Below are 23,230 nucleotides of genomic sequence, written 5' to 3' on the forward strand. Positions count from 1 at the left end.
CATTCCATACTCAAAAGGAGGAGGCCAGACAAAGAAAGGAGAAAGTGAAAATTAACACTATGAATCCCTAATGCACCCCCTCCCTCCAACAAGAATGGCAGGCCCCAAAAGGACAGAAGAAAGGATAAAGCAGATGAGGAGTTTTGGGATCTGACAGTTAAAAGATTAATAGATGATTGGATTTATTAAATGGAACATCTAAAGATTAAACATAGGTTTAATTATGGATAAAAAGAACAGAAAATAATGGAAATAAATGTATACTAATTTATTATTTTCTTATTCTTTTCTTCCTTCTCTTTTTTCTTCTCTTCCTCTTCTTTTCTTTCTTTTTCTTTTTCTTTGGTGTCTTTTTTCATTTACTTTTTAAGATATGAAAATAGACTTAAATACTTAAAGGTAATTAACTTTGAAAAAATTTTAGCCAGTAAGAATGTTTTGAACACTGTAGGGAAAACAAACTTGAATAAGAATTGTAAACAGGATTCATGACGAGGCAACCAAGATGACTAGACAGAAAAGAAGCATGATGTTGATGTGATTATTATTGGTAGAAATTTCAGGAAAAAAATATTTAAATTATTTAAATTGCTACCTATTGAATTAATAAGAATTTGAATCAGGAAGGGACCAAGCCGCAGAGGTTCTGAACGGGGGGGGGGGAGAAAAGGGGAAGTGCGTGTTGGCCTTCCTCAGCTACATACCTTCCCAGTACAGGATAATACCACCACCACCCCATGCCTGCTGAGTCACAATCCGGCACAAGTTCAATTATCACATCTTTGAATTTTAAAAAAAATTAGAAAGAAGGAGGAAGTGAGAGAGAAGAGGAAGAGTCACGACAACCTGAGTTGTCTGCCCAACAATTGTGTGCGGGTCGTATCATTGATTTGATCTTGCTGCTGACAACAACACAACAGAGTGTTGGATTAAAGGTGCGCAGAGGTGTGGCTATACCATTTATTGGTGTTGCCACTTTGGACTACTTCCATCATCACCCGGTTGCTCTGTGGTCTAGAACGACCTATCACCAGGCCTCTCACCTGGAGATTCCTCTCAGTCCCTATGATGAGATATTTTTTATATCAATGGCAGACACCATTGCTGCTCAGGCAGTGCAGGACTCCTCCATTAGTCCTCCTGGACGTAAGAGGCCAAAATCATCCAATCAGAAAGCAGTGGGAAGGATCAAAGCCAAAGCAATATTGGGCAAAAGATCCTCCAAGACCGCTGATAAGGAGGCCAAATGAAGACATCAGGCTCTGGAGAAACAATTCTCTAGAGCCGAAAAGAGATAAAGCACAGTAGGAGATTAGCTCCCCCTGCTTACACAGAGGAGATTTTTTGCCCACTGCAGTCTATTCAGGAACCTCTGGAAACAGAGGCCGAGGCAGAACAATCATGATCCCCCCTAAGCAAGGGGCCTGAGAGTCCAGGGGCACCTGGTACACATTCAGCAGAGGGACTTCGCCCCTCAGACAATCAGGGAGCCCTATTATTGGAACACTTACAATCCCTAATATCCCAGGCTGTCGTGCAGGCTAAGGCCTCTACAAGGCATCATAGGTCCAGAACTGGGTCGATTGTTTCAAGGGGTCGATCCTACCTTTCCCAAGAGGATGCTACGGCATACCAGGGATCAGTTTCACCAACTCGTTCCTCCAGAAGCAGAAGGTCCCTCATGAGCAAATGGATCAGGGGCTGTCAGAGGATGAGGATATATCTCCAGACCCCTCACCATTCATAGGCCTCTTCAATCCGACCCTCTTTAAATCCCCGCTCCACAAGGCCAGCAGCACGGTAAAGATTAAGAGGCCAAGGATCCCCCAAGAGGGACCCTCTACATGTCAGGACACAAACAGCAGGGTGTTTTCGGAACCGACCTACACACAATACATCCCCTGCCCTCCCCTCTTCTTTAATACAATTCAGACGAATTGGGGGGGGGGCACCAGGGTCTTTCCCCTCAATGTGGGGGACAGACAAGAAGCTGTTCAACATTGATCCTGCCTTATCAGAGGTAATACAGGTCCCGGCAGTAGACGAGCCACTGGCGGCTCTATTTTCACCAGCCACAGTATCCAGGGACGCAGCAGAGGCCTTGAGGTCAGAGGACAGGAAGGCAGAATTAACTTTCCGCAGAACACATCAGGCCTCAGCATGGGCAATCAAGGCAGCCATATCTAACTCCTTTTTCACCAGGACTTCGTTGCTTTGGCTGTGCCAACTCCAGGCCAGGATTTCCCCAGAGGAGGACAGAACCCATCATGATTTAAGGAGGTTGGTGGCGGCAGCTGAATTCATGGCAGATTCATCATGGCACGCCATAAACTACTCTGCCAGAGCAATAGCGTCCAACATCACAGCACGCAGATTACTGTGGCTCAGACAATGGCGAGCTGACATCAAGGCCAAGTGGCGGTTGGCCGCTGTGTCTTATAAGGGTGGCCTACTCTTCGGTGAGGCCCTAAACCCTTACCTAGTAGAAAACAAGGACAAACGCAGAGTCCTGGCTCACCTACGCTCGCAGACAACTCTTCAGATCTGAAGCAGGCCCAGAGCCTCCTTCCTTTTCACGCCCCTATCAGCCCAGATCAGACCGCCAGGTCAACAGATCCAGCAATAGGGACAGATATAGGCAGCAATTCCAGTTGAAGCAGCCCTTTCAAGGAGTGGGGGGCCGCCCCTTTCGTAAATCCAAGTGTTGATGGGGAAAGCTCCCCCATTGGTGGCAGGCTGTCCCTCTTCACACACAGATGGCAAGCCACCACCACAGACCTTTGGGTCCTAAACACCATCAGATTCGGCCTCTCACTGGAATTCATCTCCAAGCCCCCAAACCATTTCATCCCTTGCCCATCACCCAAGGATCCAATCAAGAGGGGCCTCATCAAGGAGGCCATCCAGCATCTCCTGGACATTCAGGCTATAGAGCCGGTACCAACGGGGCAACAGGGACAGGGATTCTATTCCATCTTATTCATTGTCCCAAAGTGTTTGGGGGGATGGAGAGCAATTCTAGACCTAAAAAGTCTGAACAATCACTTGGTATATAGAAAATTCAAAATGCAGATTCTCCAGTCCATATTAGCCAGTATCAAAAGGGGGGAGTTCCTGACATCCATAGATCTAATGGAGGCTTATTTCCACATCCCCATACTTCCCGAGCATCGGAAGTTTCTCAGGTTCTATTACGCAGGCCAACATCTTCAATACAGAGCTCTACCCTTTGGACTGTCATCGGTCCCCAGAGCGTTCACAAATGTACTGGCAGCTCTGGTCGCACATTTACAAACCATCCCGGTGCATATCCAGTGCTACCTGGACGATATCCTAATACAATCCTCATCAGTATAGGCGGCACAGTCAGGACTATCATTGACCCTAAGAGCTCTTCAAGACTACAGGTTCTCAGTAAATTTCCAGAAGAGTCAAACAGTTCCGTCAACTCGCCTTCTTCATCTGGGAGCCGTGATAGACACACTGAAGTGCAAGGTCTACCTATCTCGATAGCGTCAAACCAGCATTCGAGACCTGGTCAGTCAGATTCGAAAGAAATGGACCACCACACTGGCCATACTCTCCCATCTGCTGGAAAGATGATCTCATGCATAGCAATCGTGCCCTGGGCATGACTACATTCCAGAAGCCTGCAATGGTTCCTGCTCCCGTTTCAGAAAAGATGAACCAGCTTCTCCAACCAGAAGGTAAGGGTCCCACCACAGGTCTTGATGTCTCTCCAATGGTGGTCATCCCCAGCGAAATGTTACATATAGGCAGGAAAAATCAAGGGTATAAGTACAGATTGGGCGAGACCTGGCTCAAAAACAGTAACAGTGAGAGTGACTGGAGTCCTAGTGGGTGCTCACTTGACTATGAGCCAGCAGTGTGCAGCAACAACCAAAAAAGCTAATACAATCCTGGGTTGTATAAACAGAGGCATAGAATCAAGATCACGCAAAGTATTAGTACATCTTTATAAAACCTTAGTAAGACCACACCTGGAATACTGCAGCCAATTTTGGTTGCCATATCACAAAAAGATGTTGAGAGTTTGGAAAAAATTCAGAGAAGAGCAACTAAGATGATCCAAGGCCTGGAGACTAAAACATACCAAGAACATCTGTGGGACTTGGGTTTGGCTAGTTTAAAGAAAAGAAGAAATAAGGGGGACATGATAGCAGTATTCCAGTATTTGAGGGGCTGTCACAAAGAAAAGGGATCACGTTATTCACTAAAGCACCAGAGGGAAGGATGAGAAACAATGGTTGGAAACTGATCAAAGAGAAACAACCTGGAATTTAGGAGAAACTTCTTGACAGTGAGGACAATTAACCAGTGGAACATCTTGCCTCCAGAAATTGTTGGCGCTCCATCACTGGAGATTATTAAGAGACTTGACTTATTAAGAGATGGTATAGGTTCTCCAGGGGGCTGGACTAGGAGACCTCCAAGGTCCCTTCCAGCTCTATTCTATTCAAAAGGACTGCTTCTTTTGAACATTTTATATCCTTCCATCAATACACTTCAGTCATTAGTTTCATCCCATCAAGTTTCGGTAATGGCAACTATATAATACTTGCCCTTTTGTAGTAGTAAATCAAGTTCACCTTATTTGCTTCCCAAAGTTTGAGTGTTTATGTATAGGCATTTGAGTCCTTTATGGCTGACACTGGGTATGCTTCCTATATCTCATACTTTATATCTGACTTTTTCTCCCTTCCCATCACTCCCTACTTCAATGTTTGATTATCTTGGTGTTTATGCTTGGGAATAGTTCCTAAAAATCTTAAAGATTGATCACCCTTCCTCCTCAATTTTAGTTTAAGAACCTTCTGATAAGTTGAGCCAGTGGTTCTCCGAATACATTCTTTCCGGGTCTTGTGATATACAGCCCATCCCTTGCCAGAAGCCCTTCATGCAGGTAATACAGACCATTGTCAAGGATTTAGAAGTTCTTTTGGCAGCATCAATTCTTAAGCCAGTGGTTCATTTCTAAAATTGACATTTCTTTGGAAGTAAAGTAAAAACACCACTTGTGCTCCTAACTCCTTAACTTTCTTGCTTAGCTGTATTGTTTTCAGGTTCATTGTTGTGTCCTTTGTCCCTACACAAAAAGGAAGAAAGGGGTAGTAATCTATGGGATTGATTATTTTAATAAGGTTCTCAGACACATCTTTGATTTTTGCTCCAGGGAGACAACCAACCTTCCTAGTTTGAAAGTCTGGTTTACAGATGGCTAGTTTTATTCCCAAGAATTGAATCTCCTATTACCAACACTTGCTTTTTTTCCTAGGGAACTCTCAGCTACTTTTCTTCCTTTCACAGGAACACTTGATAATGCCTCTTTTTTAGGGAGACTTGAGGATGCCTCCTTACTAGATGTCTGCATGATTCCTTCCAGAGGGAGGCTGTGAAAATTGATTGCTCAGCTCCAAAGGGCCTGGACTAGAAGCAGGGGCATTGTTCTTGGTTGCTTTTTTCTTCTACAAGTGACATATTTCCATCAGTCTTCTTTAAAGGTTCATATACAGGATTATTTCTTTTAGAGGTTGTTTGTTCCTTATTATGTTCTATTTGGATATAGTCTTTTTGCTTAAGTTGGAGTTTTTCATTTTGTAGGTTGAGTTTCAGAGTGGCTAGAGATGCCTCTAGACCAGGGGTGTCAAACTCGCAACATCATGTGACGTGACGTGATTTTTTTTCCATTGCCGGCAATGGGGTGGACACAGTTTCAGCATGACACATCCGGCCCATGGGCCGGCAGTTTGACAGCCCTGCTCTAGACCCTTTATTATTTTCTTCCAGTAATTCATTTAGCTTACATTTGGTACATTTGTAATTTGGATCTTCTATGGGCATAAGCACATATATGGAACATATTTTATAAACCACAACAGTTTCAGTCTCTTTTTCCATGACTATGTTTCTTTTTGCTGATTTGTTTAAGGATTAAAACTTTTAAAACTTTATAAATGTTCAAAATGTAAAAGATTTAACCACAGAGTTAGAAAAAGATGTCTAATTTAAAAAATTTAAATTCTAAGAATTCATTTAAAAATGTAAGAGTATGAACTTTGATACGCACTTTGATATGATAGTGAAGGGAGATAAAGGAAGATCAAGATGGATATATAATTTCTATCCCAAAGCTGCCAGAGGTTATCAATAGGCACAACAAACGCCTTTGCAGTATTGTAACCTGGGCTCAAACTTGACAGAAAAGAAAACCTGAAAAGCCACTTCTTCTAAGGCCCTGTGATAGCAACCCTAACATCTTCTCAACAACCTTCTTAAAGAAAGGAAGATTAGACTAGATGAAAATTGATCAAATCTGATGAATCCAATAATAGCCTCTAGAGAAGAGAGCAAATTACTCCCTGCTTCAAGGATCCTCTCCACCTTCTTGCTACTAACAGGTTTAAACTCTTCTCAGATAACCATGCAAGACCTCACAACTGTCCATTGGACCTAAAAAGACAGAATCCTATTCTGTTTGGATCTAAAAAACTTCATCTCACAGCCAGCAAAATCTATTAGATGACAATATTCATTCCACCACCCTTGCCATAGATTATAATAACTAGGGCCACACTCAAAACTCAAGTAGACCCATTTTTCAGAGGAGGAAACTTCCCTTCCCCCCTTGTCCAGTCAGATTTTGATACTGCATATCAGGTCAGCTCTCTCATCTACAATTAATCAAGGATGAGACATTGTTAAAGAACAACCTTACATTTATTTAGATTATTTATTGGGATTATGTAACATTTTGTATTTATTATGAACTATATAGTTTTTTTCTGCAGTACCAAATTTCAGATTGTGTATTTCTAAATACTTTGCCTTAAAGTTAATTTTGAAACTGTGACATCTGTAATTAGTTAAATAAAGCCTAGTTCCTGGTAGCTGCATGGATCAACTTGTGCCACTTTACAATGCACCCCAGATAAAATCCATAGTTTTCATAAGATGATTCTAGAAGGGGCTTTGTCTTACCTGAACGCCTTTTCTCAGCACAGAGATGGAGAATCCACCAATGGGTTTACTCTGTCTTCCTGCCCAATCAGATCAAGTCAGCCAAACCTGCCATGCCCGTCCTGAACTAGGCTCTCCCAGTCTCGATGTGGGCAAAGCCACTGACTGACAGAATGACATGTTGGCTCACAGAACCTAACCCTAGGCCTAAAGGACCTGAAAGGGTGGGAGTAGATTCTCTATCTCCGTGCTGAGAAAAGGCATTCAGGTAAGACAATGCCCCTTCTCCAGCACAAGAGATGGAGAATCCACCAATGGGACATACCAAAGCCTACTGTCCCTGTGGGAGGAAAGCAGCCAGGTCTGGAGTGATGCCTTGAGGTACTACCTGTTGGAGAATTCTCCTGCCAAAGGAGGCCTCCGCAGAGGTGAACCTGTCCAGTTTGTAGTGATGTATGAAGGGCGAGGGTGAAGACCACATAGCCACCCTACAAACGTCCTCAGTGGACACCTGAGTGGCCCATGCCGGAGAGGTAGCTGCACTGCGCATTGAATGGGCCGTGACACGACATGGAACGACAAGGAATCAGATGGTATGCCCCCGCAATGCAAGCCCTGATCCACCTGCCAATCATAGAGGCAGACACCCTCCGACCCTTGGAAGAAAGGTGGAAGGAAACGAAGAGGGCCTCAGAGTTGCGGAAGACAGCTGTCCGTTTGATGTAACAACGGAGTGCCCTACAGACATCCAGAGAATGTCATTGCCATTCCAGATCATGAGATGGATTAAGGCAGAAATCTGGAAGCACAATTTCCTGGGCCCTGTGGAATAGAGAGTTAACCTTAGGAACAAAGGTAGGGTCTAAACGAAGGACCACCCGGTCCCAGTGAAAGATGCATAAATCATCCCTGATGGAAAGTGCCCCCAACTCAGATATCCGTTGTGCAGAAGTGATCACCACCAGGAAGGCGACCTTGAGAGACAAAGATAGCAGATCACACGTCCTGAGAGGCTCAAATGGCAGCCTGATGAGGACCTGTAAGACCTGTGGCAGTTCCCAAGAGGGATACCTATGCACCACAGGGGGCTTCGTGTTTGTGGCACCCTTGATGAATGAACGTATCAATGGGTGTTGACCTAGGGATACTGCAGTGTCACAGGTAAATAAGGTGGAGAGAGCTGCAACCTGTCTGCGTATCGTATTCGGTACTAAGCCCCTATCTAGACCCTCCAGCAGGTAGTCCAAGATTCTTGGAATTGTCAAATCCGATGTAGTCAGATGGTGTTTTGTGCACCACAGACAGAAATTCTTCCACGTGGCATCATAGATGCGGTTGGTAGCAGGCCATCGGGAGGCCTGGATCATGGAAATGACACCTGGTGAACAGGACTCTTGGGACAGGATCCTGCGCTCAAGTGCCAGGCGGCTAATTGGAACCATTGGGGATCCAGATGATGTAGAACCCCCTGGCTGAGCAAGACACGACCCGGAGGTATCCTCCATGGGTGAGATATGGAAAGGTTCACGAGGTCGGCGAACCACGGTCTCCACAGCCAGTACGGGGCCACTAGAAGAACCTTCACCCTCTCCTGAAGGAGCTTGTGGACAACCGCCAGAATAAGAGGAAGAGGGGGAAAGGTGTAGAGCAGTCCCTCCGGCCACGGACTTCGAAAAGCATCCGCCCTCTCCATCCCTAGGGACGGAAAACGGGAGAAGAAACTCGGCAGCTGGGTGTTCGCCAGGGAGGCAAACAGGTCTAAGATCAGTAAGCCAAACCTGTCTGAGATCTCCCTGAAGATGTCCAGTTGCAGACACCATTCCGAGTGGTCCACTGTCGACCTGCTCAGGAAGTCTGCCTGTCTGTTCGCCTCCCCTGAGATGTGGTTGGCTCTGATGGCGGCAAGGTTGGTCTCTGCCCAGGCGCCCAACCACTGGGCCTCGGTCATGAGGGTCCGGGATCAGGTACCCCCCTGCTGGTTCACATGGGCTTTTGCCGCCACGTTGTCCGTGAGGACCAGCACGTGATGCCTCGCAACCCTGTTACGGAAGTGATGGGGGGCCAGGTGTATGGCCCTGAGCTCCAACCAGTTGATGTGCCTCAGATCTGACCGGGACCACCGTCCTTGAGCCCGCTGCGACTGAAGGTGCGCTCTCCAACCGAACAGACTGGCGTCAGTCGTGAGTGTGAGTCAAACAGGCTCCTTGAAGGAGGACACTCTGACCATGCTGGAGACAGCCACCACTTGAGATTGCAAGGTCTGAGGAGGGACCCTTACCCTTTGGTTGGAGGAGCTGGTGCCCAGCCTTTGGAAGGGGAGCAGAAACCACTGGAGGTTCCTGGAATGTAATCTGGCCCAGGGAACAATCGCTATGCACGATATCATCTTTCCTAGTAACTGGGAAAGGATATCCAATGTCACTGTCCAGTCCCGGCATATTTTGAGGACCAACTCCCAAATACTGTCCCGACGTTCCTGGGACAGATAGACCCAGCATTCTACCGTGTCTATGATGGCCCCTAGGCGTAATAGCCTGGTCGTGGGAACTGTCTTGCTGTTTTGAAAGTTTACCAAGAACCCGTGGTCCTGGAGGACCTTTATCACCAGCCTGAGGTCTGACTGGGTGGCTGGGAGTGACGGCGACTGGATTAGAATTTCATCCAGGTAACATTGGACACGCACCGGCACCAGTCTCAGATGAGAGGCGAGTACCGCCAGGATCTTGGTAAACACTCTCAGAGCCAAAGACAGTCTGAACTGGAGTGCCCTGTATTGATAATGATGACCCATATAATTGAACCTTAGAAACCAGCGGTAGTCGAGAAAGATGGGAATGTGGAGATACGCTTCCGTAAGGTCTATGGACGTTAGGAAGTCTCCCCTTCTCACGCTGCCCAAGATGGACTGGAGTATTTGCATCTTGAATTTTTGATATGCAAGATGATAATTCAGACCTTTGAGGTCTACGATTGCCCTCCATTCTCCCAAAGCCTTGGGGACCACAAAGAGGATGGAGTAGAATCCTCAACCCCTTTGGTCTGCCAACACCGGTTCTATGGCCCTTATGTCGAGGAGGTGATGAATGGCCTCTTGCAGGAGGCCCCTCTTTACGGGATTTCTTGAGTGAGGGCAAGAAATGAAACACCCCGCTGGACTGGAGATGCTCAAGGGACAGGCCATGATGAAGTGTTTAGGACCCAGGCATCTATGGTGGTGACCTCCTACTGGTGAGCAAATAGGGACAGCCTGCCCCATATAGGAGGGACCGCCTGAGAGTCACTTGGACCGTCTGAACGGACGTCCCCCCCGAAAGGGCCATTTGCCCTGGAACTGTTGCCTGGGTCTGGAACCCGACCTGTCAGCCGGGCGATCCGGCCTGGCCGTGAAGGGACGGGAGGGTTGTATATTGCTGGGGCTAGCTCCTGACCGAAAGGACTGCCTGCGGGCATAAGGGTTGGCCCGTCTGTCAGCCCGTCTGGTGAGGTGGGTAAGTACCTTCCATTTGTCCTTGTTCTCAGTCAGGTACGGTGACAAGGCTTCCCCAAATAGCTTACCATCCTGATACAACGCGGCTGCCAGGTGCCATTTGGATTTAGCGTCAGCGTGCCAGTGCTTTAACCAGAGCATGCGACGTGCCATTACGTTGGATGCCATGGTCCTGGAGGAAAACCTGGCAGTGTGTAGAGTCGCATCGGAAAGATATTCCACTGCCACTAGCTTGCTCAGGTCCTGATGTGTACGAACATCCTCCGGGGGGATCCTGGCTTGGAGCTGACGGAGCCAAAAGAGAGATGACCTGGTAAAAAAGGATGCTGAAGTGGAAGCCCTGATAGCCCACACCGCCGCCTGGTGGGTCCTGCAGAACGCTAGTTCCCACCTCCGATCATTTGTCTTCAGCGTCTCAGACATATCTCCTGAGATAGTGGTGGAGGACAAGAGAGGGGCCAAAGGCTCGTCCACTGTAGGCACCTCCAGCGCGTCTGCCAGATCTGGAGCAATGCTGAACAGTTTTTTTATCATTCCCACTAGGTGCCAGAGGAGACCCACTGTTTCCAGACCGCATTGAGGAATAGGGGGGGACAAGGTAGGTGGTGTTGAGTTACTACCAATTTGGTGAAGACCGGATCCACATCTGAATCAGGTGCAGTTGCTGCTGGGGTAGTTCGATCAGGGCCAATGTGTGCTGTAGAACTAATCTTACGAAGTAAGGGAAGAGAGAGGGGTTAAAAAGCCCCCCAACTGGCAGCGGATCCGGGGAAGAGTCTTCCTCCTCCGATCACAGGGCATCTAATGCTTGGTCATACTCTGGAGGGGATGAGGCCCTGCTGTATGAAGACTGGGACGGGGAGGGAGGCCTGTGGTATCCAGGTGGTGCAGACTGGGGGAGCGGAAGAGAAATCATAGAATTAGCCCTGGACATGTGTAATGACCTGGCCACGAGAGCCCGATCCACCGCCTGAGCAATTAAAGCCTGAAGGCGATCCTCAGGGAGAAAGGTATCAGACTCAGTTACCCTGAGTCCCACGGCCATGGGGGTAAAGGTTGCCTCTGGAGACGGACATTGGGCCCGCGATACAGATAGTGATTGGTGGATGGTGATGTCCTAATCCGGTTCTGGTAGAGTAGGAGAAGCGGGAAGTCCCACTGGCGACCAGACCCCTTGGGCAGAGGTTGAGGGACCCAGTGGTAAATCGAAGGAGGCCTCGGCTTGTCCGGCCTCAGCCCTGGCCTGCCTTTGTGCTTTGGAGAATTCCTTATCCAGAGCCTGGTGTCTTCTACTGGCCTGTTTCTCCGCCAATTTGGAGGTTTTCCTCCCAGATACGGCATTGACCATGGCCGAGATCCTACCTGTTGCCTCCTGGATGGGGGACCTGTGCCACTTCCGGCCTGAGGAAGGAGGTGAGGCATCCTTGGTCTGGGAGGCCGTGTTGTCCTCCATCCTGGTGAGAGTGTATCACAGGTATACTGAAAGGTACCCCTGGCAGAGGATTGATTGGCAGTTAGGAATTAAGGACAGGGGATGTTAATGATCGCCCTGCCCCCCTGACCGGTAATAATCCAGATGTCCGGTCGTGTCTACGTCCGCAGCAAAGTCACCAGGGTGATGACAGCCAGCTTGTAGGAGGCGCAGTGTTGCCAGGGTCAGCGAGGTGATAAGTGGCAACACGGTTTGCACGGTGGGCGGATCTGTGGAGGTGGAAAAAAAACCACTCGTGTGGTGATCACAGACCGATGCACCTCCCACCAAGTGGTGACCAGGAGTGGAGACACCAGATTGGCCTGATTTTGGTCCAATGGCTTTTATGCTCCCGAAGGAGAAGTAAAGGAAAATCTGTGTATAATCAGGAGTGGTACTTTACCTTCAAGGGAATCCTAAGCCCTTTCAGGGGGAACCCTGTTGCTATCCCCAAGTCTAAGAGTATACGGCCTACAGGCTAATGAAACAGCAAAAAAGCAGCCATTCAAAATGGCAGTTGTGGCCCGGTCTGGCTCCCCTGTGTGAAGTTAGGCAAATCTGTATTAATCAGAATGTGGGGAAGAACGAAGCCGGCACACCCCACCGTGTGAACAACTCCCGGAGGACACTGAGCGACTGGGAGCGACAGAGAGGACCCTCTCCCCCCGTTGTGTCCCTCAGCTCGAGAAACGGCGCCACACGGTTCATAAAATGGCACTGCGTGAATCAGGCCGATTTCCCCCCCTCCAAGCAGCTGACAGAGAAGAGGGGTGAAAGCGGCCTGCACGTCCAATGAAAAAGCCGTCTGGTGAACTGAAAGCCGAAAAGGCAGAGGGAGGCTCGCCAAGGCCCCGTCCGAGGGAGAGAGGAATCAGAGCGTATGTGAGGTGAAAACGCCCGATCCAGTCGTTGCATGGCTGTCGAAGCTGCGGCAGCAAGCTCCGATGAAAGGGAAGGTGATGGGGAGATAAGGGACTTGCTACAGCGCTGAGCCCAGTGCTGTCTGTGTGAGGGGAGGGAGAATGGAAGCCTCCATTCTGCCTAGTATGCAGGGGAAATTAAAGATGACTAACAGTCAAGCTAAGCAGCGCTGATCCCAGCGCTGCCCAGGAAAATTGCAAAAGCAAGGAAAAGCCACCAACGGACTCTGATCTACCTGCCTATGAGCCAAACTTGCACGTCTGTCCTGGGCAAGATCAAGTCGAGACTGGGAAAGCCTAGTACAAGACGGGCATGGCAGGTTTGGCTGACTTGATCTGATTGGGCAGGAATACCGAGTAAACCCATTAGTGGATTCTCCATCTCCTGTGCTGGAGAATCTCCAATTCTGGCCTTCTACCCTATCAGTTCTCCTTCCTGCTGTTTCCCTCAACTTTGCCAAACATACTGTTTTTGCAGCCCATCATCACCTATATCACATGCCGCTCAATCTTTGTGTGATCCAGGATTGATGGTCCTTTATTTATTTATTAAATTTATATACTGCTCATCCCACTGTTGAGTAACTATTGGGTGGCATATAAATTTAATAAATAAATTAACTAATTTCTTGTACTCTAAGTAATTGTCTCCAAATCAAAGATGTCTATCCTTTTTTTTACTCAGTTTCAAAGTCATGTACAGTGAGAGAAAAAATTATTTGATCCCCTGCTGATTTTGTATGTTTGCCCACTGACAAAGAAATGATCAGTCTATAATTTTAATAGTACATTTATTTTAACAGTGAGAGATAGAATAACAAAAAAACCCAGAAAAACGCATTACAAAAAAGTTATAAATTGATTTGCATTTTAACGAGTGAAATAAGTATTTGATCCCTTATCAATCAGCAAGATTTCTGGCTCCCAGGTGTCTTTTATACAGGTAACGAGCTAAGATAAGGAGCACTCTCTTAAAGGGAGTGCTCTTAATCTCAGCTTGAACTGAGAATTGAATTCCTGGCTGTTGGCAGAATTAATCTGCAATACTGCATTCTAACCACTGTGCCACCATGGCTCCATGTCCATTGTTTACTCAACAACAGTATTTCAATGCCTTCTTCCAGTTTGTTTTTGGAATTCTTTGCCTGGATTGGCTTTTCTCAAGCTTGCAAAGTCTCACCTGCTCTCATTCCTTGTGTGGACTATACCTAGCTTCATATCTTACTTTTGATCTTAGGATCAAAGATAATCTTATCAGGAAAAAGCTCCCTTTTCAAATGAGATCATTCTCATGGTCATCTGAGCTCCTGAGACCACCCATCACATCAAGGCTGTAATTCCAAAGGAGGGATCTATTATGTTACATTCAAGAAATGTTTAGAGTTCTTAAAAATGCAATATGAAACTGGTAAACTGTTAAAAGTATGCAATGTAAAACAGTTACTTACAACTATAATGGAAAGTAACCATTTATATCGGCAAGCAATTTGAGTTATTCATCTATGTATTCACACGTATAGCAGATTCTGCTAGGACCAAGGAACTATTTTGGAAGAAAATGCTCTCCCTAGTGTTAATGTTCTTGGAGCAGTTTCATGATTGCCTTTATTCCCCAGTAGATAGCTACAGCAGCCAAGAATATCCTAAGAACATCTACCAAAGCAGGAAACTCAGTAGAAAACATCAGTTGTTTAGAGAAAGAAGGCTGGGGAAATTTTATATGAGTTCATATCATGGCTTACTACAAGCAATGGAAAAAGCCTCCAATCTTATAGGGAACAATCTTCTTGAGACTGGACAATTTGCCAATTGTAAGAATAAACTAATGACCTCCGATATTCATTTCACAAAGTTTGAGGTATCACTAACAACTATTCTTTAGGCCCAAGTCGTATAGAGATATTTGCTGAAACCCATGAAAGGAAACTTTGATTTATATATTAGGCTACAACTCTATGAACATCTATGGACTCAGGAGTTTTCATCAATGATGTAGCAGACACTGAAAACAAGACAGGAAGACAAATAAATCATCTATGAAAGTTGAGGGTTTGAATAGTGGAAGTAAAGATGGCAAGAATGGCAAATAGGCCTGCTCAACTCATAAAAATTAAGTGATGGGTCTGGCTGACCCCAAAGTATAAATTATCTAACTCCACTTGAATATGCTGGAAAAACCCAGTTGGTGAGGAAGCCATATGCAATTAAGCATACTGCAAAATTCCTCCTTGATGTCCATGCAGGAAGTAATATAAATTTTATTGTATATGTACAAATACTATACGAAAAACATGAAATTCAACTTGAAAAAGTTGAAATTCAACACACTTAAGCTTATCTGTGTTCAAGTCTTCATTTGTACCACAATCTCATGTGGAATTCTATTTGTAAGATATATTTAATTTTTTTTTAAATTTCTAATATTGGAAACACACATGAACAGGATTCAAAAAACATGTTCCAATTCAGAGCAGAAATATAGTGTACATCAAACTCTGTTAATGCATCTCCTAAGATTCTCTTATTAGAACTGACTCCATATTAAGTGCAAAAGGCTGAGGACAGGTTTAGGCTCACAAAGGCCTGGAGACTAAAACATACGAAGAATGGCTGCGGGACCTGGATTTGGCTAGTCTAAACAAAAGAAAAAATAGGAGAGACATGATAGCAGTATTCTAGTATTTGAGGGGCTGCCACAAAGAAGAGGGGGGTCACGCTATTCACCAAAGCACCAGAGGGAAGGACGAGAAACAATGGTTGGAAATTTATCAAAGAGAGAAGTAACCTCGAATTAAGGAGAAACTTCCTGACAGTGAGGACAATTAACCAACGGAACAGCTTGTTTTCAGAAATCATGGGTACTCCATCACTGGAGATTTTTAAGAGACTAGACAGTCACTTGTCTGAGATGGTATAGGTTCTCCTGCTTGAACAGGGGGCTGGACTAGAAGACCTCCAAGGTCCCTTCCAGCTCTATTCTATTCTATTTGTGTTGTCCCACTCATTGACACAGACACATAATTGTGGTTTAGTAAGTTTATTAATATTCCCCAGCAATTCCCTTCACCAAAACCCCAGAACTATTCCAATTAAGTCTAGCCACAAGCAGACCAATGTTAGTACACAAAGCAATGGCCAAAGAGCCCACAAGGCACTTGAAGGTTTCTCAATCCAAATAAAGCCACTAGGCAAACTTAAATCCACAACACAAGAGAATTCATGAGGCAAGAAAAGTCCAGTTTCCAAGGCATGATCCAAATCAAGGCACGATGTCAATCCAAAGTGAGGCAGGAATCACAACAACCAGAAAACAGACAGCTAGGAAACAAACACATTGTTCCCAGCATCGCCTCCATCTGTCTAATGTGGTAAATAGCCAGCTTCCCCTGCCACCCATCAAGAAGGGCGAGGCTTTCTCTTTGTGAGTAATCTGGCTGACCTTCTCTGTTTAGGTGCAGAAGGCAGCTCCTCTTCCTCATCACTCACTGGCTGCAACTGCATGCTTTCCCCACCTGGGGCCTCAGGATTGTTCTGCGGCAGCTACGCTTTAGTCAAATTCCCCACAGTAGGCTGCTAAGAGTCATCAATCAACTCAGCTCCTGACATGCCAGGAACTGGTTCATCCTTCCCCAAGCTGACATCTAGAGAGGTACCTGGGGAACAATCTGGAGGGGGAGTCATCACAATATCTGGAATTGCTATTAACCAAGAAGAAACAATTTTGCATAACTGATACTTTGTTTTCTCCTACAAGGGAGCAGCAGCTGCCCATCTTTATGATTAGCATTTGGAATAGGTATAGGTATAGCAGCTTAATTAGTCCCTCCAACTCAAGTCCCCTGCTGTTTTTAGCAAAAATAGGCTTTTAAAATAAATTCATGAAATCCAGTTGGATTCCTTGCTTCATATATAATTTGACCCTAATAACAGTAAACAGCATATATTTCATAAAAGGACATTAATAAGACATACTGGATGCATTACTGCAAAGACTGTTATATGTCATCATTTATAAATTGTAGGTTTATTCAATGTGGATTTGAAGAATTCTCACAACATTTGGCAGACAAAACTGACCAGGATCAAGAGAACTGAATTCCAGCTCGACAGCATTAGGATAGTGAGTGCTTGTCTATGGTCTGGCATCATTTTGGTCTACCAGTCACAAGGAAATGGATAGGGCCCACCTCCAAAATGTTAGGTTCACCCTTCACAAATGGATTCCTAATTCCCTTTGCAGTTGAGGCTCCATGCCATGAAATAGCAGGAAATTGGATCTAATCAGCAATTAATGGAGGGTGATGCTCCCTACCTAAGAAGCTTTTGCTTGATCCAACTGCTTTCAGAAGCCCTTCATTACCATAAAAAAATCCATTGTTAGTTGAGTTCTAGGTGTAATTTAAAGTACTGGTAACCTTTAAGGCCCTACCTGATTCTGAACCTGGTCATCTAAGGCACCATTTCTCAACCTCAACTATTTTAAGATGCATGGATTTCAACCCCCAGATATGCCCAGCCAGCATGTTGGCTAGGAAATCCTGGGAGGTGAAGTCCACACAAGTTGAAAATTATTGAAGTTGAGGAACACTGATTTAAGGTATCGCCATCTCCCATATCCATCTGCCTATTCAATCGGATCAAAGAGGATCAACTTTGTCCATATCCTGCCCCTGTAAGATTGCCATCCAGTGGGGTTCTCAAAGGCTACCCTCTCCACCTTTGGAACCCTCCCAAAACCCTCACCTAGTGAGTTTTACCCTCTTGAGCTTTGGGAAAACGATGAAGCCGAGGTGGCGCAGCAGTTAGAGTGCAGTACTACAGGCCACTTTAGCTGACTGTGTTCAGCAGGTCAGCGGTTCAAATCTTACCGGCTCAAGGTTGACTCAGCCTTCCATCCTTCCGGGGTAGGTAAAATGAGGACCCAGATTGTTGGGGGAAATGTAAATATATATATATATATATATATATATATATATATATATATATATATATATATATATATATATATATATATATATATATATGTAGGTCTTTGGTTGTTCGGGTTTTCTCCCGCGTAAAATTGGAAGTGTCTTGGCGACGTTTCGACGAAGTCCCATTCGTCATCTTCAGGCTGGTGTTTTCAGCTTCGTGCTTTGAGCAGCAATGTGTGGTCTTAGCTGTTTCTTCCTTTTAACTGCCAGTGGGGGTATGAACTGATTGGGTGGGAGCTTGGCTGTGTTCTGATTGGGTGGAGGTGTGTTCTGATGGTTAGGGGCTTGGCTGTGCTCTGATAATGGACAAAAATACAAACAAACAGAAGGAGCACCCATGGGATCACCCCTCTCACCTGTCATTGCAAACCTCTATATGGAACACTTTGAAACCCAAGCTCTAGAAAAATCGGATCACAAACCCAAACTCTGGCTCAGATACGTAGACGACACCTTCATAATCTGGCCACATGGGAAAGAAAAACTGGACAACTTCCTCACACACCTCAACAGCCTACACCCCAAAATACAGTTCACCATGGAAACAGAAGCTAACAACCAACTTCCCTTCCTGGATGTCTTAGTCTACAAGAAATCCAATGGCTCCCTAGGACACACCATCTACCAGAAGAAAACACACACAAACCGCTATCTGCACGCTCTCTCACACCACCACCCAGCACAGATCAACTCTGTAGCCAAGACACTCATCTCCAGAACAAAACGCTTAGCTGACGAACAACACCTAAAAACCGAACTACACACTCTCACCAATGTACTAACATCCAATGGATTCCAAAGAAATAAGATTACAAACCTAATCCAAAAAGAAACCCCCACTAAAATCCAAGATGAAGAACAAGAAAACGGCAAAGCCCTCCTCCCATACATAAAAGGCACCACAGACAGAATCAGTAAGATCCTCCATAAACACAACATCAAAACAGCATTCTGCACAAACAGAAAAATATCCACCATCCTTAGAAACCCCAAAGATAAAATTGAATTAGAAAATCAAGGAGTATACGAAATCCCATGCACCACTTGTCCCACCACATACATCGGACAAACCAACAGAAGAATAAGTGCACGCATTGAAGAACATAAGAACTCAGTCAAAAAAGAGGAACCAACATCTTCCCTGGTCCAACACCTTAAAGCCACAGGACATGAAATTGACTTTAAAAATACCAGAACCATTGCCAAAAGTGAACATTTTAATAACAGAATAATCAGAGAAGCCATCGAGATAGAAAAACGCCCACACAGCATGAACAAGCGAGATGATACCTCCCGCCTACCAGCCATTTGGAAACCCGCCCTTATTGACAAACGACTCCCTAATACAAAAAATGATACCAGACCCACACTCACAAAAACCACACAGGATGTCACCACCACACATCCACGCAAAAAGCAAACCCAAAGCCACACCGATGATGAGGCACGACCACAAACCAGAAGCCAGACCAGAGCTGCATCATTAGCCACTTTAAAGCCCTCCAATCCATACATGAAGCAAACTGACACCCTCCATGAAAATGAGGCACGACCACAAACGCGAAGCCAAAAAATAGCAAGGCAGCCCAAAATCTTAAACCCCTCTGCAACTCAGACTAACCTGAGCACAACCAAACAGAACACTCCCCCAGCCAATCAGAGCACAGCCAACCCCCCAGCCAATCAGAGCACAGCCAACCCCCAGCCAATCAGAGCACAGCCACGCCCCTAACCAATCAGAACACACCTCCACCCAATCAGAACACAGCCAAGCTCCCACCCAATCAGTTCATACCCCCACTGGCAGTTAAAAGGAAGAAACAGCTAAGACCACACATTGCTGCTCGAAGCACGAAGCTGAAAACACCAGCCTGAAGATGACGAATGGGACTTCGTCGAAACGTCGCCAAGACACTTCCAATTTTACGTGGGAAAAAACCCGAACAACCAAAGACCTATATATATATATATATATATACACACATTGCTTACTGGTGTACACCGCTTAGAGAGTGCTTGCACTTAAAGCGGTATATAAGTCTCATAAATAAATAAATAAATAAGACTTACCTGTTCTCTCTGGCCTAGGAGGAAAGTGTGTTTTAACCAAAGGTGGGGGTCCCCTCTTATTTCTGCATTTTCTGGTTTCTTTCCATTTTTCCTCTTTGTATACACTTGGCTTTGGGGATAATTTTATTTTACGCTGACACCTAGCACTGGGAATTGAGGATGTACAAACAAAATAAATATATCAATATATCAATATACTGTATCTCAAGGAAAAACATATTGTGATACTTTAATTTCTGAGTAATATTTTCAAACAACTTGCAATAACATTTTACCATATGAATTATGGTTAATAGCACAGGGCATAGGGCTTATAACAAAGTAACAGCTGTGATAATATTGTTCCTTTAAATTTCTATTCAAAATAATTTTAAAATCTGTATAAAATATATGAGAATATGGGAAAATATCTTGCATTAATACATTTTATAAAGCCATACTTCACAAACCATAGCAGAAGGAGCAAATCAAAGTTTTCATAGTAGTAAAATATTGTCTTTTTAGTGTCTAGGAATGCATTTGTTTTCAACTCCAATTTCTGATGCTGGAATTCCACAATACACAATACACCCCACCGATCAAAAATCTATTTTCCAAATGTAGAGATCACATTTTAACTTTCAGGCAGAAAGCAGTAAACTACACAAACCATGAAACACCAACGTTCCTAAAAGCTCCCAAATCTTATACAGGGGCACAATCCTATCTTTCAGCTGTAATTAATATTTTCATACTCATGAAAACAATAGCGAGCAAAAACAACATTTTAAGCATTGCTAAAACCCACGTTTTGTAAAAGACCCAGAACTGATAATGAGATGCTGGTATACTGCAACTTTAAAAATGACTGATATATAAATGATACTGATTTCCTTCAAATTTCAACCATGTACCCCCAAAATTCTCCCACTGTCATGTGACATTTGCTATTCCCATCCAAAATCCAGCAAAATTGGAGGAATTTCATTATATTCCATCATTTTTATTTTTAAAAAGTACACTTGATCACAAATTCTATAATCTAAAGCAGGGGTAGTCAACCTTTTTATACCTACCGCCCACTTTTGTATCTCTGTTAGTAGTAAAATTTTCTAACCGCCCATCAATTCCGCAGTAATGGTGATTTATAAAGTAGGGAAGTAACTTTATTTTATAAAATTTATAAAGCAGAGTTATAGCAAGTTAAAGCATATAATAATAATTACTTACCAAACACGACGAGTTGTGTTTCTACCAAACAGTGTTATACTTTGGTTTCATCTGACCATATGACATTCTCCCAGTCCTCTTCTGGATCATCCAAATGCTCTCTAGCAAACTTCAGATGGGCCCGGACATGTACTGGCTTAAGCAGGGGGACACTTCTGGCACTGCAGGATCTGAGTCCCTGGCAGTGTAGTGTGTTACTGATGGTTGCCTTTGTTACGTTGGTCCCAGCTCTCTGCAGGTCATTCACTAGGTCCCCCTGTGTGGTTCTGGGATTTTTGCTCACCGTTCTTGTGATCATGTTGACCCCATGGGATGAGATCTTGCATGGAGCCCCAGATTGAGGGAGATTATCAGTGGTCTTGTATGTCTTCCATTTTCTAATTATTGCTCCCACAGTTGATTTCTTCACACCAAGCTGCTTGCCTATTGCAGATTCAGTCTTCCCAGCCTGGTGCAGGTCTACAATTTTGTTTCTGGTGTCCTTTGACAGCTCTTTGGTCTTCACCATAGTGGAGTTTGGAGTGTGACTGAGGTTGATAACACGTTCAAACAGGTGCCATTAATATAGGTAATGAATGGAGGACAGAGGAGCCTCTTAAAGAAGAAGTTACAGGTCTGTGAGAGCCAGAAATCTTGCTTGTTTGTAGATGACCAAATAGTTATTTTCCACCATAATTTGCAAATAAATTCTTTCCAAATCAGACAATGTGATTGTCTGGATTTGTTTTCTCGTTTTGTCTCTCATAGTCGAGGTCTACCTATGATGACAATTACAGGCCTCTCTCATCTTTTTAAGTGGGAGAACTTGCACAATTGGTAGCTGACTAAATATTTTTTGCCCCACTGTAGAAACAGGAAGTCTGATGAAATTACATTTAATTAATTAAATTATTAATGAGATCCCTGAGGCTGATGCTGCGAAACTAAATACTGGATATCTGGCTCAATTTTTGTAAGGAACAAACGAAGGTCTCCTCTTTCGGAAATATTCAGGCGGTTTCTTTCTTTGGTCATAATATGATTAACAGCACTAAAGCCTGATTCCACAAGATATGAGGTAGGGAAAGGTATCAATAAACTGAATATCATTTTCCACATATTTGGATATAAGGCAGGCATTTTTTTACTTTGCCATAGGTTTTCATATCCACCACTATCAAATTTATGTTTACTTTCTTCATCATATCTAATTTCTAAAAGTTCTTCTTGGCAAGTTATATCAGCCTCTTCAATATTTGCGGTAAAAGGATTTTTCATCCAGTCATACACCTTCAATTTCAAAATATCTTCAAATCGTTTTTACATGTCCAATTTAAGTTTGTTGAGGTGGCTACTAAATCTGTCAATATCCTCTGGAGTTACATCATCTTTTATAGATGATAATTCAGGAAACTGATGAAATTCTCTCTTCAATAGATTATAACGAAGTAGTTCAAGTTTGTCAATAAATAATGACACAATACTTTGGCAACCTATAAGAGTCTTATTAGCTCCCTGAAGCTGCAAATTGACATCATGAAATCTCTTGAAAATATCTGCCAAATAAAAGGCATCATTATTTACTGTTTTTAACTGTTGACACAGATTGGTCTCATTATTACTTTCAAAAAATTGTATGACACTATCATATAATGCTACAAAACGAGCCAAAGATGTAGCCTTTGACAGCCACCGAACTTCTGTGTGCAAAAGTAACGTAATAAAATCTTCATTATTGTCCTGGCAAAGCTGTCAAAACATTCTATCATTTTTTGGTTTGGATTTGATCTTGTTTATGGCTTGAATTATTATATTTAATGATGAATGGAGAGTTGTACTTAGATGTTTTCCTACAAGATGTTGTCTATGCACCACACAATGAATACATAAAACATTTGGCACTTCTTCCTTCAAATAAGCAACAAATCCACGATAGCAACCTACCATTGATGTGCTCCATCAGTAGCACATGCAACAATATTATTCAAAGGAATATTATTTTTGTAAAGTATGATTTCACAGTATTAAATATAGATAATCCTCTTGTATCTGTAATGAGATTTATTGCGAATAGCATTTCTTCTTGTAATGTATTGTTTTCATCAAAATAACGTACATATGCCATCAATAAAGCATTATTATC

At 44.1% G+C, this 23,230-nt stretch overlaps 1 protein-coding gene across 2 annotated transcripts in view; it reads right to left on the reverse strand.

Annotated features, from left to right (window-relative positions):
- The window catches only part of CPEB2 (cytoplasmic polyadenylation element binding protein 2), a 227,180-nt gene that overhangs the window by 161,917 nt on the left and 42,033 nt on the right, over window positions 1-23,230 (reverse strand). The window contains exon 2 of one of the 2 annotated variants that reach the window (XM_039343494.1): window positions 19,900-20,045. The exons of the other annotated variant lie outside the window; for it this stretch is intronic. The gene's annotated coding sequence lies outside the window, so the exon portion shown is untranslated. The remainder of the gene's footprint in view (window positions 1-19,899; window positions 20,046-23,230) is intronic. 2 annotated transcript variants of the gene reach the window in all.

This window comes from Crotalus tigris, unplaced genomic scaffold, assembly GCF_016545835.1.
Source record: "Crotalus tigris isolate CLP2741 ecotype Arizona unplaced genomic scaffold, ASM1654583v1 scf7180000017855.1216408, whole genome shotgun sequence".
Taxonomy (NCBI): Eukaryota; Metazoa; Chordata; class Lepidosauria; order Squamata; family Viperidae; genus Crotalus; species Crotalus tigris.